At 42.9% G+C, this 12,331-nt stretch overlaps 1 protein-coding gene and 1 long non-coding RNA gene across 4 annotated transcripts in view; one reads left to right on the forward strand and one right to left on the reverse strand.

Annotated features, from left to right (window-relative positions):
- RFTN2 (raftlin family member 2) overlaps nt 1-12,331 on the reverse strand; it is a 135,370-nt gene that overhangs the window by 67,486 nt on the left and 55,553 nt on the right. The gene's annotated exons all lie outside the window — the stretch shown is intronic.
- LOC137524694 (uncharacterized) overlaps nt 9,579-12,331 on the forward strand; it is an 82,957-nt gene continuing 80,204 nt past the window's right edge. For all 3 annotated transcript variants that reach the window (XR_011022758.1, XR_011022760.1, XR_011022759.1), the window contains exon 1: nt 9,579-9,663. This is a non-coding gene — a long non-coding RNA (uncharacterized lncRNA). The remainder of the gene's footprint in view (nt 9,664-12,331) is intronic.

Consider the following 12,331-nt stretch of genomic DNA (forward strand, 5'->3'; position numbering starts at 1 on the left):
GGAGGCGATCTTCCGATCGCCTCCGGCGCCCAGAATAAACAAGGAAGGCCGCAATGAGCGGCCTTCCTTGTTTTGCTTACATCGTCGCCATAGCGACGAGCGGAGTGACGTCATCGACGTCAGCCGACGTCCTGACGTCAGCCGCCTCCGATCCAGCCCTTAGCGCTGGCCGGAACTTTTTGTTCCGGCTACGCTGGGCTCAGGCGGCTGGGGGGACCCTCTTTCGCCGCTGCTCGCGGCGGCGATCAGGCAGCACACGCGGCTGGCAAAGTGCCGGCTGCGTGTGCTGCTTTTTATTTCATCAAAATCGGCCCAGCAGGGCCTGAGCGGCAGCCTCTGGCGGTGTTGGACGAGCTGAGCTCGTCCAGACCGCTCAGCAGGTTAAGGCATCGAGATCGGATCGAAGGAACAGATGGGTGCCCTGTTTTAAACTCTAAAGTGCAACTGATTTTTTTGCTATTAAAAAATGTAATGCATTTAAAATATTAAAATATGGAAAATCTATTGTAACATTATGCTGGATTGCAAAGGCATTTCAGCTAACAACTAAAAGAAAGAAGAAGCAAAACAAAACATCTGAACCCTGAGCCTAATGTACTAAAAGCATTTTCAGACACCTCTAGCCATCTCCAGTAGGGATACCATAGTTGCTGCAAGCAACTACAACCACATGGCTGCTAATTTATACAACTCAAATCACCAACCCTTACTTTGTTCTGAGTGTCAAATCCTAATCACTTAACCCCCCTGGCGGTACAATAAATCCGCCAGGGGGGCAGCGCAGCACTTTTTAAATTTTTTTTTTTAAAGCATGTAACTAGCCTAACGCTAGCTACATGCTTCCCCCCTCCCTTCGCTATCCCTCCCACCCCTCCGATCGCCGCCGGCACTTTTACCCTGCAGGGAATCCCGTTCCGAACGGGATTCCCTGTATGGGCTTCCCCGTCGCCATGGCGACGATCGCGATGACGTCATCGACGTCGTGACGTCAGCGGGTGTTCCGATCCACCCCTCAGCGCTGCCTGGCACTGATTAGCCAGGCAGCGCAAGGGGTCGGGGGGGGGGGGGGCGGCATGGCAGATAGCGGCGAATCGGCGGGTAGCGGCGGCGATCGTTATGCAGACGCAGCTAGTGAAGTGCTAGCTGCGTGTAGCAAAAAAAAATTATGTAAATCGGCCCAGCAGGGCCTGAGCGGCACCCTCCGGCGGCTTACCCCGTGTCACACACGGGGTTACCGCCAAGGAGGTTAATAGCAGACACTTTTTAATCAAGCCAGTCCAGATTTGTGGACCACTTATGGCATCCCCAGTAGAGATGGCAAGAGGTGTCCGAAGATGCTTTAGTAAATCAGGCTCAGTTTATACCGGAGTCCGGGGCACCAGTTTTTTTGGAATTTTTCTGTTACATAGTTAATTTGGTTGAAAAAAGACATCTATCCATCAAGTTCAACCAGAAAATACAGTGTATACTAATAGCCTGCACCCTCACATATCCCTGTTCATCCAGAGGAAGGTGAAAAATCTTAGAAGACTTGGACCAATTAGCCTAAAGGGAGGATGCCTATCTGACTCCAGATGGCAGGTAGATAAAATTCCTGGATCAACACCAGCCTATTAAAGAACTTTCTCTGAGCAGCATGATATTGATAACAGTTCTCATCAGCTTTTTTGCCAATGTTGTGTGCTTGTGCTTTGTATCCTGTACCCCTCTACCACTTGTTCTGTTACTATTCTGACTATTCATGCTCTGAGGCTGGCTTTTGATGCTTGCTGTCTGACCTCACCTTGGCCTGGTACTTAACTATGACTTGTCTGCTGCTTGTTTTAGTTACTTTAGTCACAAAGATAGTTTGTTTTGACTCACAGTTCATGATTCCTGCTGCATGCCTGCTCTTCTCCCACAAGATCAGTTTTCAGCTCATCCCAAGCCTGTCTACTCTATGAGCTCTTCCAATGATATACTGTATATAATATACAGGAGAATTTTTTTTTTCAAACACACCCCACCCCTCCTCAAAAAATAGGGTCATTCTTAATAGGGTGATCCACTAGGCCTAGTATGAACACGTGTTGCATTAGAAGGATACACAAAAGTTGACAGAAACCACAATTTTTTTGTTGCAGTCCAAAAATAAGGAGTGGCTAGGAGTGGTTTGTATAACGTTCCTCCTGGTTAATATACAAACCACTCCAAGCCACTCCTATAGTCATTTGACTTTCATGAAGAATTGATGGGCTTAATAACCGATGTGTTAGCCTTTGACGAGTGATACATGTGATTCTCATGAAGATCGAAAACAAAAAGAAAACAATGTATGTATTTTGTGCAATAAAGTTTATTACAATTTTTGGACAGCAACAATTTGTTTTGTGGTTTCTATCAAATTTTAAGTATCCTTCTAATGGAACAAGTACTCTATGAGGTCTGCAGTTAGTTCCACAGTTAGCTTTCCTCTCTTGTATGTCACTGGTAGATGGTCGATCTTGGGAGTTGTTGCCCTTATAAACTAGCGTATATATTGCAAAGTTGTGCAATGCTCACTAGGAGCAGCAGCCCATCATCCTTTGTGGGATGCAGTGGTGAGGATCTGGGGTCTATTAAGTCTGTGCTCTGGGACACACCAACAATACAACTATAGGTTTTGTGGGTAGCAAGATGAAAAGAGTAATCCTTTGTGAATGGATTAGCATCCACCAATTAGCTATTGATTGAAGTGGATACATTTTTTTTTAATATATTTTAGCTCTGGTCATTGTCCTGAAGGAAATAGAAGACAGGACTGTAGAGTTATCTAAACATGGATCCATGGTCACATTTATCGCCTCCTAAACTAATTTCAGATGGTAAATTAACATACCAACCACTATTTCCTGGTTATGGCTGAATACACACATATTATATATATATATATATATATATATATATATATATATATATATATATATATATATATATATATATATATATATATATATATATACAGTGGCTTGCAAAAGTATTCGGCCCCCTTGAAGTTTTCCACATTTTGTCACATTACTGCCAAAAACATGAATCCATTTTATTTGAATTCCACGTGAAAGACCAATACAAAGTGGTGTACACATGAAATGTGAACAAAAGTCATAGATGATTCCAAACATTTTTTACAAATAAATAACTGCAAAGTGGGGTGTGCATAATTATTCAGCCCCCTTTGGTCTGAGTGCAATCAGTTGCCCATAGACATTGAATGATGAGTGCTAATAACTAAATAGAGTGCACCTGTGTGTAATCTAATGTCAGTACAAATACAGCTGCTCTGTGACGGCCTCAGAGGTTGTCTAAGAGAATATTGGGAGCAACAACACCATGAAGTCCAAAGAACACACCAGACAGGTGAGGGATAAAGTTATTAAGAAATGTAAAGCAGGCTTAGGCTACAAAAAGATTTCCAAAGCCTTGAACATCCCACGGAGCACTGTTCAAGCGATCATTCAGAAATGGAAGGAGTATGGCACAACTGTAAACCAACCAATACAAGGCCGTCCACCTAAACTCACAGGCCGAACAAGGAGAGCGCTGATCAGAAATGCAGTCAAGAGGCCCATGGTGACTCCGGACGAGCTGCAGAGATCTACAGCTCAGGTGGGGGAATCTGTCCATAGGACAACTATTAGTCGTGCACAGTACAGAGTTGGCCTTTATGGCAGAGTGGCAAGAGGAAAGCCATTGTTAACAGAAAAGCATAAGAAGTCCCGTTTGCAGTTTGCCACAAGCCATGTGGGGGACACAGCAAACATGTGGAAGAAGGTGCTCTGGTCAGATGAGACCAGAATGGAACTTTTTGGCCAAAATGCAAAACGCTATGTGTGGTGGAAAACTAACACTGCACATCACTCTATACACACCATACCCACTGTCAAATATGGTGGTGGCAGCATCATGCTCTGGGTGTGCTTCTCTTCAGCAGGGACAGGGAAACTGGTCAGAGTTGAAGGGAAGATGGATGGAGCCAAATACAGGGCAGTCTTGGAAGAAAACCTCTTGGAGACTGCAAAAGACTTGAGACTGGGGCGGAGGTTCACCTTCCAGCAGGACAACGACCCTAAACATAAAGCCTGGGCAACAATGAAATGGTTTAAAACAAAACATATTAATGTGTTAGAATGGCCCAGTCAAAGTCCAGATCTAAATCCAATCGAGAATCTATGGCAAGATCTGAAAACTGCTGTTCACAAACGCTGTCCATCTAATCTGACTGAGCTGGAGCTGTTTTGCAAAGAAGAATGGGCAAGGATTTTAGTCTCTAGATGTGCAAAGCTGGTCGCGACATACCCTAAAAGACTGGCATCTGTAATTGCAGCAAAAGGTGGTTCTACAAAGTATTGACTCAGGGGGCTGAATAATTACGCACACTCCACTTTGCAGTTATTTATTTGTAAAAAATGTTCGGAATCATGTATGATTTTCGTTCCACTTCTCACGTGTACACCACTGTGTAATGGTCTTTCACGTGGAATTCCAATAAAATTTATTCATGTTTGTGGCAGTAATGTGACAAAATGTGGAAAACTTCAAGGGGGCTGAATACTTTTGCAAGCCACTATTTTCACTATAGATAGGATTCTGACACATTGATTTTAGCAAAATATGACCGTTGCTGGATTTAGTAAGTTCCTGTTAAAAATAATATTGTCACCCCTTTTTATTTTCTGTACAGATTACGGATTAGATAATACTTAGGATACTATTTATATAGGATATTATATATATAAATAGTATATAGGATAGTATTTATATACAGGGATATTGACACTGGCCTCAATTCACCAAGATCATGCTGGAGATAATAAGGCAAGTAAGAGAGTTATCTTATCTCTTCACCCGAGGTGTGTTTAAAGAATGTTATCTGCATACAGAGGCTGGATCTGCCTATACAGCCCAGCCTCTGTTGCTATCCCAAACCCCCCTAAGGTCCCCCTGCACTCTGCAACCCCCCATAAATCACAGCCTTGCTGTGAGGCTGTGTTTACATCTGTAGTGTCAGTCTCGGCTGCTCCCCCGCCTCCTGAATAGCTCCGGTCCCTGCCCCCGTCTCTTCCCTCCAATCAGCAGGGAGGGAAGGGATGCAGGCGGAGACCGGAGTTCTGCAGGAGGCGAGGAGAGCAGCAGACTGACACTATAGAGATAAACACAGCCAGCTCTGACAAGCTGTTTGTCAGCAGCGTGGCTGTGATTTATGAGGGATTGCAGAGTGCAGGGGGACCTTAGCGGGGTTTGGGATAGCAACAGAGGCTGGACTGTATAGGCAGATCCATTCTCTGTATGCAGATAACATTCTTCAAACCCACCTTGGGTTCTCTTTAAGTTACCTCCTCTGTAGTTAATTTACCCCCTTTGTAGTTAAGTTACCTCCTCTGTAGTTAATTTACCTCCTCTGTAGTTAATTTACCTCCTCTGTAGTTATTTTCACATGCAGTTAATGAACAGCCTGTCTTTAACTCTGGAGTTATTTTAAGGATTGAAGAGTTAACTTAAAGACAGAAGAGTTAACTTTAGGTTTGCCTGAGGTAAAATGTTTCCTGAATACTACATGCCTTATCACCATGGTAACAACTCTAGAAGAGTTATTAAAGACAGGAGATAATCTTAGTGAATTGAGGCCTATATCAGACTCCTTAACATAGTGTTTTGCTAATGGGAGGTGAATATTAACTAGATGGCCAGATTCCCTCTCTCCTCCCTTTTGAGCACTCAGAAATATGTTAGAATATGATGGTGGTTTTTAATTGAGTTTACAAGTATTTCGTTTTTTTGGGCACAGTAATTTCTAAGTATTTCATTCTAATAATGTTTTGGAAACTATAACCTTAAAGAGGAACTGCAGTGAAAATAACATAATGAATAAAATTGCTTATTTTTTACGATATTCACTTATAAATTATTTCAGCAGTGTTCGCCTATTGTAAAATCTTTTCTCTCCCTGATTCACATTCTGAAATTTATCACTGGTGGTGACATCTTTAGTTCTGCCAGATGATCTGTACGGAATATTAATTGCTGAGAGTTATGGCTAAGGCTATGACATTGTGGGAATAACCGAGACACTGGATGGATGAAAGCCATGACTGGATAGCAAATTTAGAGGAATATGTGTTGAAGGATAGAACAGGGGAAAAAGGTGTAGGGGTTGGTTTCTTTGTTAAGAACTCTTTTACAGCTGTCCTGAACGATGAGATGGATGAAGATTGCGAAGATGTGGAGTCTGTTTGGGTAAATATTCATGGTGGAAATAAAGGTTGCCAATTGCTTATTGGGGTATGCTACAGGCTACCACATATTCATGAAGCTGCAGAACTGCAATTACTACAGCAGATTGAAAAAGCTGCAAGTAAAAATGAGGTCATAGTTATGGGTGACTTCAACTATCCAGACATTGACTGGGGTATTGAGGCTACCCATCACTGCAGGACAATTACTTGACTCAAATGGTAACAGAACCAACTAGGGGGAATGCGTTACTGGATTTGATCATTTCAAATAGACCAGATAATGTATCAAATGTGCAGGTTCAAGAACATTTGGGAAATAGTCATCACAACATAATAACATTTGATCTGGTGACTGATAGGCAGCGGGACCACTAAAACTATGAATTTTAGAAAAGCAGACGTCAAACAACTCAGGCAGGAACTAAGTTTGGTGAACTGGGATAATGTACTACAAGGGGAGAACACTGAATGGAAATGGCAAGCTTTTAAACTAATTCTCAATCAATATTGTAGTAGATATATCCCATATGGAAACAAAACGTCTAGCACTAAAAAAAAGGCCTCTATAGATGAATAGAAAGGTTAGAGATAAAATGAAGGGGAAAAAGAATGCCTATAAGGTCCTAAAACAGGAGGGGACCGAGGCTGCATTAAGCAATTATAAAGAGTGCAATAAAAGTTGTAAAAAAGAAATTAGGCAGGCAAAGATTGAAGCTGAAAATCAAATTGCTAGGGATATCAAATCTAACTGAATAAGTTTTACCAGTACTCCTAAAGGATGAGGGTGGGAACTCAACAGTAGATGACCAAGGTAAGGCAGAGTTATTAAATGCTTTCTTTGCTTCTGTCTTCAAAAGGGAAACATCACTTTTGCAAATTACAGATGCAGAAGAGTCTCAATCTTCCAATTGTAATATTAAATACTTAACGCAGGAAGAAGTGAAGGCAAGACTAAATAAATTAAAAATAGACAAGGCACCTGGCCCGGATGGCATTCATCCTCGGGTCCTAAGGGAATTAAGTTCAGTTATAGATAAACCCCTTTATCTTATCTTTTGTGACTCTCTTTCAACTGGCAGGGTCCCAGTGGATTGGCGTACAGCCCACGTTTTCCCATTATTTAAGAAGAGCAAAAAAATCAGATCCAGTAAATTATAGACCTGTAAGCTTAACATCAGTTGTATGCAAATTATTTGAAGGGTTACTAAGAGATACTATACATGACGTCATAGTAGAAAATAATCGTATTTCTCAGCATTAGCATGGGTTTACTAAAGACAGGTCCTGTTTGACTAACATGCTCAGCTTTTATGAGGTAGTGAATGCTAATGTGGATATTGGGAATGCTGTAGATGTGATATACTTGGACTTTGCAAAGGCCTTCGACACTGTTCCCCACAAAAGTCTGGTGCAAAAGTGGAGGATGCAAGGACTGGGGAAGAGTTTGTGTGCATGGATAGGAAACTGGCTAATGGACAGAAAACAAAGTGTTGTGGTCAATGGATCATACTCAAAATGGGTGACTGTTAGCAGTGGGGTCCCACAGGGCTTTGTACTGGGTCCAGTGCTCTTCAATTTATTTATTAATGACCTAGTAGATGCAGTAAAAAGCAATGTTGCTATTTGTGCAGAATCATCAACTCTCAGGAAGATAGTGACATATTGCAACAGGATCTGGATAAGATGGCTATATGGGCACATAAATGGCAGATGAAATTCAATGTTTAAAAATGTAAAGTCATGCATTTTGGTCGTACCAATGGTCTAGCACCATACAAAATAAATGGGATACAGTTGGGGACATCAAACTTGGAGAAGGACTTAGGAGTACTCATCGACAACAAGTGAAATAATCGTATTCAATGCCAAGCCGCTGCAGCTAAAGCTAATAAAATTTTGGGATGCATTTAAAGGTAAATAAAAACTCGAGATGTTAGCATAATATTGCCCCTGTTTAACTCTCTAGTAAGGCCACATCTGGAATATGGAATTCAGTTTTGGGCACCACATTACAGGAAAGATATTGCAGTTTTAGAGCAGGTGCAGAGACGAGCAACATAATTGATACATGGGATGGAAGGTCTCACTTACCAAGAAAGGTTAGATAAACTGGGTTTATTTAGTCTAGAGAAAAAGACACCTTAGAGGGGATTTAATTAACATGTATAAATACATCAGAGGGTAATATAAAAGCTTGGTGGATGAGGTTTTTATCCCTAGGCCTTCTCAAAGGACTAGAGGACATGATCTGCGCATGGAGGAAAAACGTTTTAGCCATTTATTTAGGAAAGGGTTCTTTACAGTAAGAGTGATTAAGATGTAGAATGTATTGCCACAGGAAGTAGTTATGGCAAATTCTGAGAAGAAGAGAACACCAAGAGCCCAATATAGTGTAGTATGTACTGGTAATGGAAGATTTATAGAGTCATTCAAAATGTAATACTCACAAACCAGGGTTATCATTAGGCAACCACTGTCAAGGCAGGTGGGGAGATTGTCCTGACCCCAATCAGGGTTAAGAATTCACTCTCTGTAGTAGAAGAAGGAAGTGGGTACAACCCTCCACCTAGGGTGGACTCAATGTAGCAATAAGATAACAGAGGCGCCAAAAGGATGAAAGGGACTAAATAAGCTTAAAAATCATTTTGGTAATAGAGGAGGAAGTGGTGGACTTACCCCCTCCAAGCAGAACACACGACTGTAGATTTTCAGTCAAAAAACTTTTATTGGTTACTCCAAAATAAAGTGCAATGCGTTTTGTAGATTAAACCCGCTTCGTCAGGCAATACAGATAGGAGTAAAAAAGCATCTGCTAGTAACATCAAAGCTGAGCGCCTCTGTGTGTTCTGCTTGGAGGGGGTAAGTCCACCACTGCCTCCTCTATTACCAAATTGGTTTTTAAGCTCATTTAGTCCCTTTTATCCTTTTGGCGCCTCTGTTATCTTATTGTTATGGCAAATTCTATACCTGCATTTAAAGGAGGCTTAGATGCTTTCCTTGCGTTGAAAGGCATCCATGGCTACAATTACTAGGTAATGCCCAGTGATGTTGATCCGGGGATTTTATCTAATTGCCATCTGGAGTCGGGAAGGAATTTTTTCCCTTTTGGGGCTAATTGGACCATGCCTTGTAAGGGTTTTTCACCTTCCTCTGGCTAAACAGGGATATGTGAGGGAGCAGGCTGGTGTTGTACTTTGTTCTCTGGTTGAACTTGATGGATGTATGTCTTTTTTCAACCCAAATAACTATGTAACTATGCGCAGAGGCAGATATTGCTTGCTTGGCAGTTGGAAAGGGCTGGTATTTCCCACACTGCAACGAGGTTCACAGACAGTAAACTGTCAGGACCATGGTCAGGACATCACCCCAATATCAGCCATACAGACCCCTTTGATGATCTATTCGAGAAAAGGTAAAGTTTTCTCATAGGAAAGGGGGTATCACCAACCAAATGATTGGAATGAAGTTCAAACCTTTGTTAAAGTTCCTCTTTCACTACTTGTCGATTGGCAGAAGGTCCTTGGGGCGTGGTTTGGGGGAGTGCGTGCATCCCCACTTTGATGACGGAGCTCTGCTCTGCCTTCAGTCTCCCAGCGGCGATCGCCACTGGGAGACTGTTAGATGGCGAAACCGTTGTCCTTTTTTGTTGTACAGCAATGCGATCTAAGGTAGCGCTGTACTGGGGACAGCTGTGTGACACGGCTATCCCCCTGTGAGGCACCACAGCGATCCGCTGTCAGTGGCTGAATCCTATGACAGCCGATCGCACTGATTGGCTGGTGGGGGGAGGAAGGGAGGTGGGAGTAGAAAAAAATACACACATTTATTCAAAAATAAAGAACATAAATATTTATTAAAAATAAACACTGGGGGAGCGATCAGACCCCACCAACAGAAAGCTCTGTTGGTGGGGAGAAAAGGGGGGGGGGAATCACTTGTGTGCTGAGTTGTGCGGCCCTGCAGCGAGGCCTTAAAGCTGCAGTCGCCCATTTACAGAAACATGGCCTGGTCTTTAGGGGGGTTTAACACTGCAATCCTCAAGTGGTTAAGAGTGGTCTTGTAATTTGATTAGGTTCACCCTAATCAATACAGGAAAAAAGGTTTAAGCGGACAGAAGAAACATTTGATGGAAGAACCCGAGTCCAAGGTTAAAATCATTTTGCCACTGCATGTAATAATGTGCAGTGTTGAATGAATATACTGTATAAAGATTGTGTGTTAAGACTTCAGATCTACTTGAAAGCAAAGATCTATATATATAATAGAGTAAGTGCCTCAACCTTCAAGCAAGAAGAAGTAGCGCCCTGCCCCCAGGGCCGGTCCAAGCAAGAAGAAGGGGCTAGTCCAAGCAAGAAGAAGAAATAGCTCCCTGCCCCCAGGGGCGATCCTACACTTGCCACCGAGCTGGAGGGGGTAGCGGGCAGGAAGGGGGTATTGGGCACAGCAGCAGCCGTCGCAATTAGTAAGAGGCAGTGGGCGGGGATGACTCACCTCTTCCGCGTTACAGCGTGCGTTCCGCTGTCATCATTTCCTGCAATGCCATCCACTTACAATACAGTGGGCGGCATTGCAGGGAGTGACGACAGTGGAACGCACGCTGGAACGTGGAAGAGGTGAGTCATCCCCGCCCACTGCCTCTTACTTATTGCGGCGGCTGCTGCTGAACTTAAGCTAGAGTGGGAGTGCAGATGAGGGACCCAGGTGGACCCCTCCCCGCCGCTGTGCTCAATACCCCCTTCCTGTCTGCTATCCCCTCCAGCTCGGTGTATGCTACGCCGCGGGTCAGCTAGTTACATATAATCCAGAAGAACACTAAACCAATAGCAAATTATCTGCTCTAGCAGATTTTATCAGCAATGACATTCAGGCCCCATTCACATCTAATAGCGCAAAACACTAGCGCTTAGCGCTAGCATTTTGTGCAAGTGATTTTACTTAATTAGTGCGATAAATTAATTAGATTAGTACGATAAAATCACTGGACACTTCCGCGATTCATTTTGCAATTGCCGCTAATCGCAAAATGCCTGCGATTAGCGCCAATCGCGGCAGTGAGAACACTGCCATAGGATAAAATAGCACTAGCGCTTTAGCGATTAGTGGGAATCGCCCGCTAATCGCTCAAGTGTGAATGGGCCCTCAGAAATCTTGTGACCTGTTCAAAATTTGAAGCAAATGGAAAGTTTTCTTTACTCCTGTTAAAACATCAGTCTGTCATCATAAACAATTGTTCAAAACGGAGGTGCCAGATAAGGATAAAATAGTTACAACAATTTTGAACAACTATCTATTCTGAGTGTCTGCCCTTGGTGGAGGGGTGTTACCCCCTTTTTTCTACATCTATGGAGAATGACATTTTTAACCCGAGTGAAGTCGGATCTAATCTCCCCACTAGAGATGTCGGAGAATCCCTCACCCTTTACTACTTTGGGGTCGCTATAACCCGGAGTAGTACAACTGCACTGGGCCAGCGGTGCGTGTCCTTGATCGCGTGCCTGTTGCTGGGCACTTTCTGCGCATATGCGTGACATCATGAGTGATGTCCGGCAACGGGCGCGTGATCAAAGACGCGCACCGCTGGCCCAGTGCAGCCGTACTACTACGGGTCATAGTGACCCGGAAGTAGCACGGTCACATAGAGATTCGCGGGCGAACTGTTCGCTCACATCTCTACTCCCCACCTGCCTACTGAGTGGTTACCAGAGGTAACCCACCTTTGTGAGTATATTCTCATATATTTACTCTTATGACCAATTGGTTTGACATACTGCAGTATTGGGGCTCTCGATCTGCTTTGTTTTTCAGTCTGTCGTTATTTCTCTGGAGGATAAATAAGCAGCAATGTATGTAATATTTTCATACCATATCAATGAAATGCCCTTAAAGCCACCAGCAAGCAAGAACATAATTTTATCAGTACTTTTTCAAATAATTTTAGTACTTTTTCAATTGCAAAGTACTGAGATGTTATTTTAAAGAGAAGAGGAAAACTCAGGAGAAACAGCCAATTAAATAAGGGCCAAGATGTCTTCTCCTTTTATGTTGATTAAGAAATTGTACTTATATCTGTTAGTTTCACT

This window comes from Hyperolius riggenbachi, chromosome 7, assembly GCF_040937935.1.
Source record: "Hyperolius riggenbachi isolate aHypRig1 chromosome 7, aHypRig1.pri, whole genome shotgun sequence".
Classification (NCBI taxonomy): Eukaryota; Metazoa; Chordata; class Amphibia; order Anura; family Hyperoliidae; genus Hyperolius; species Hyperolius riggenbachi.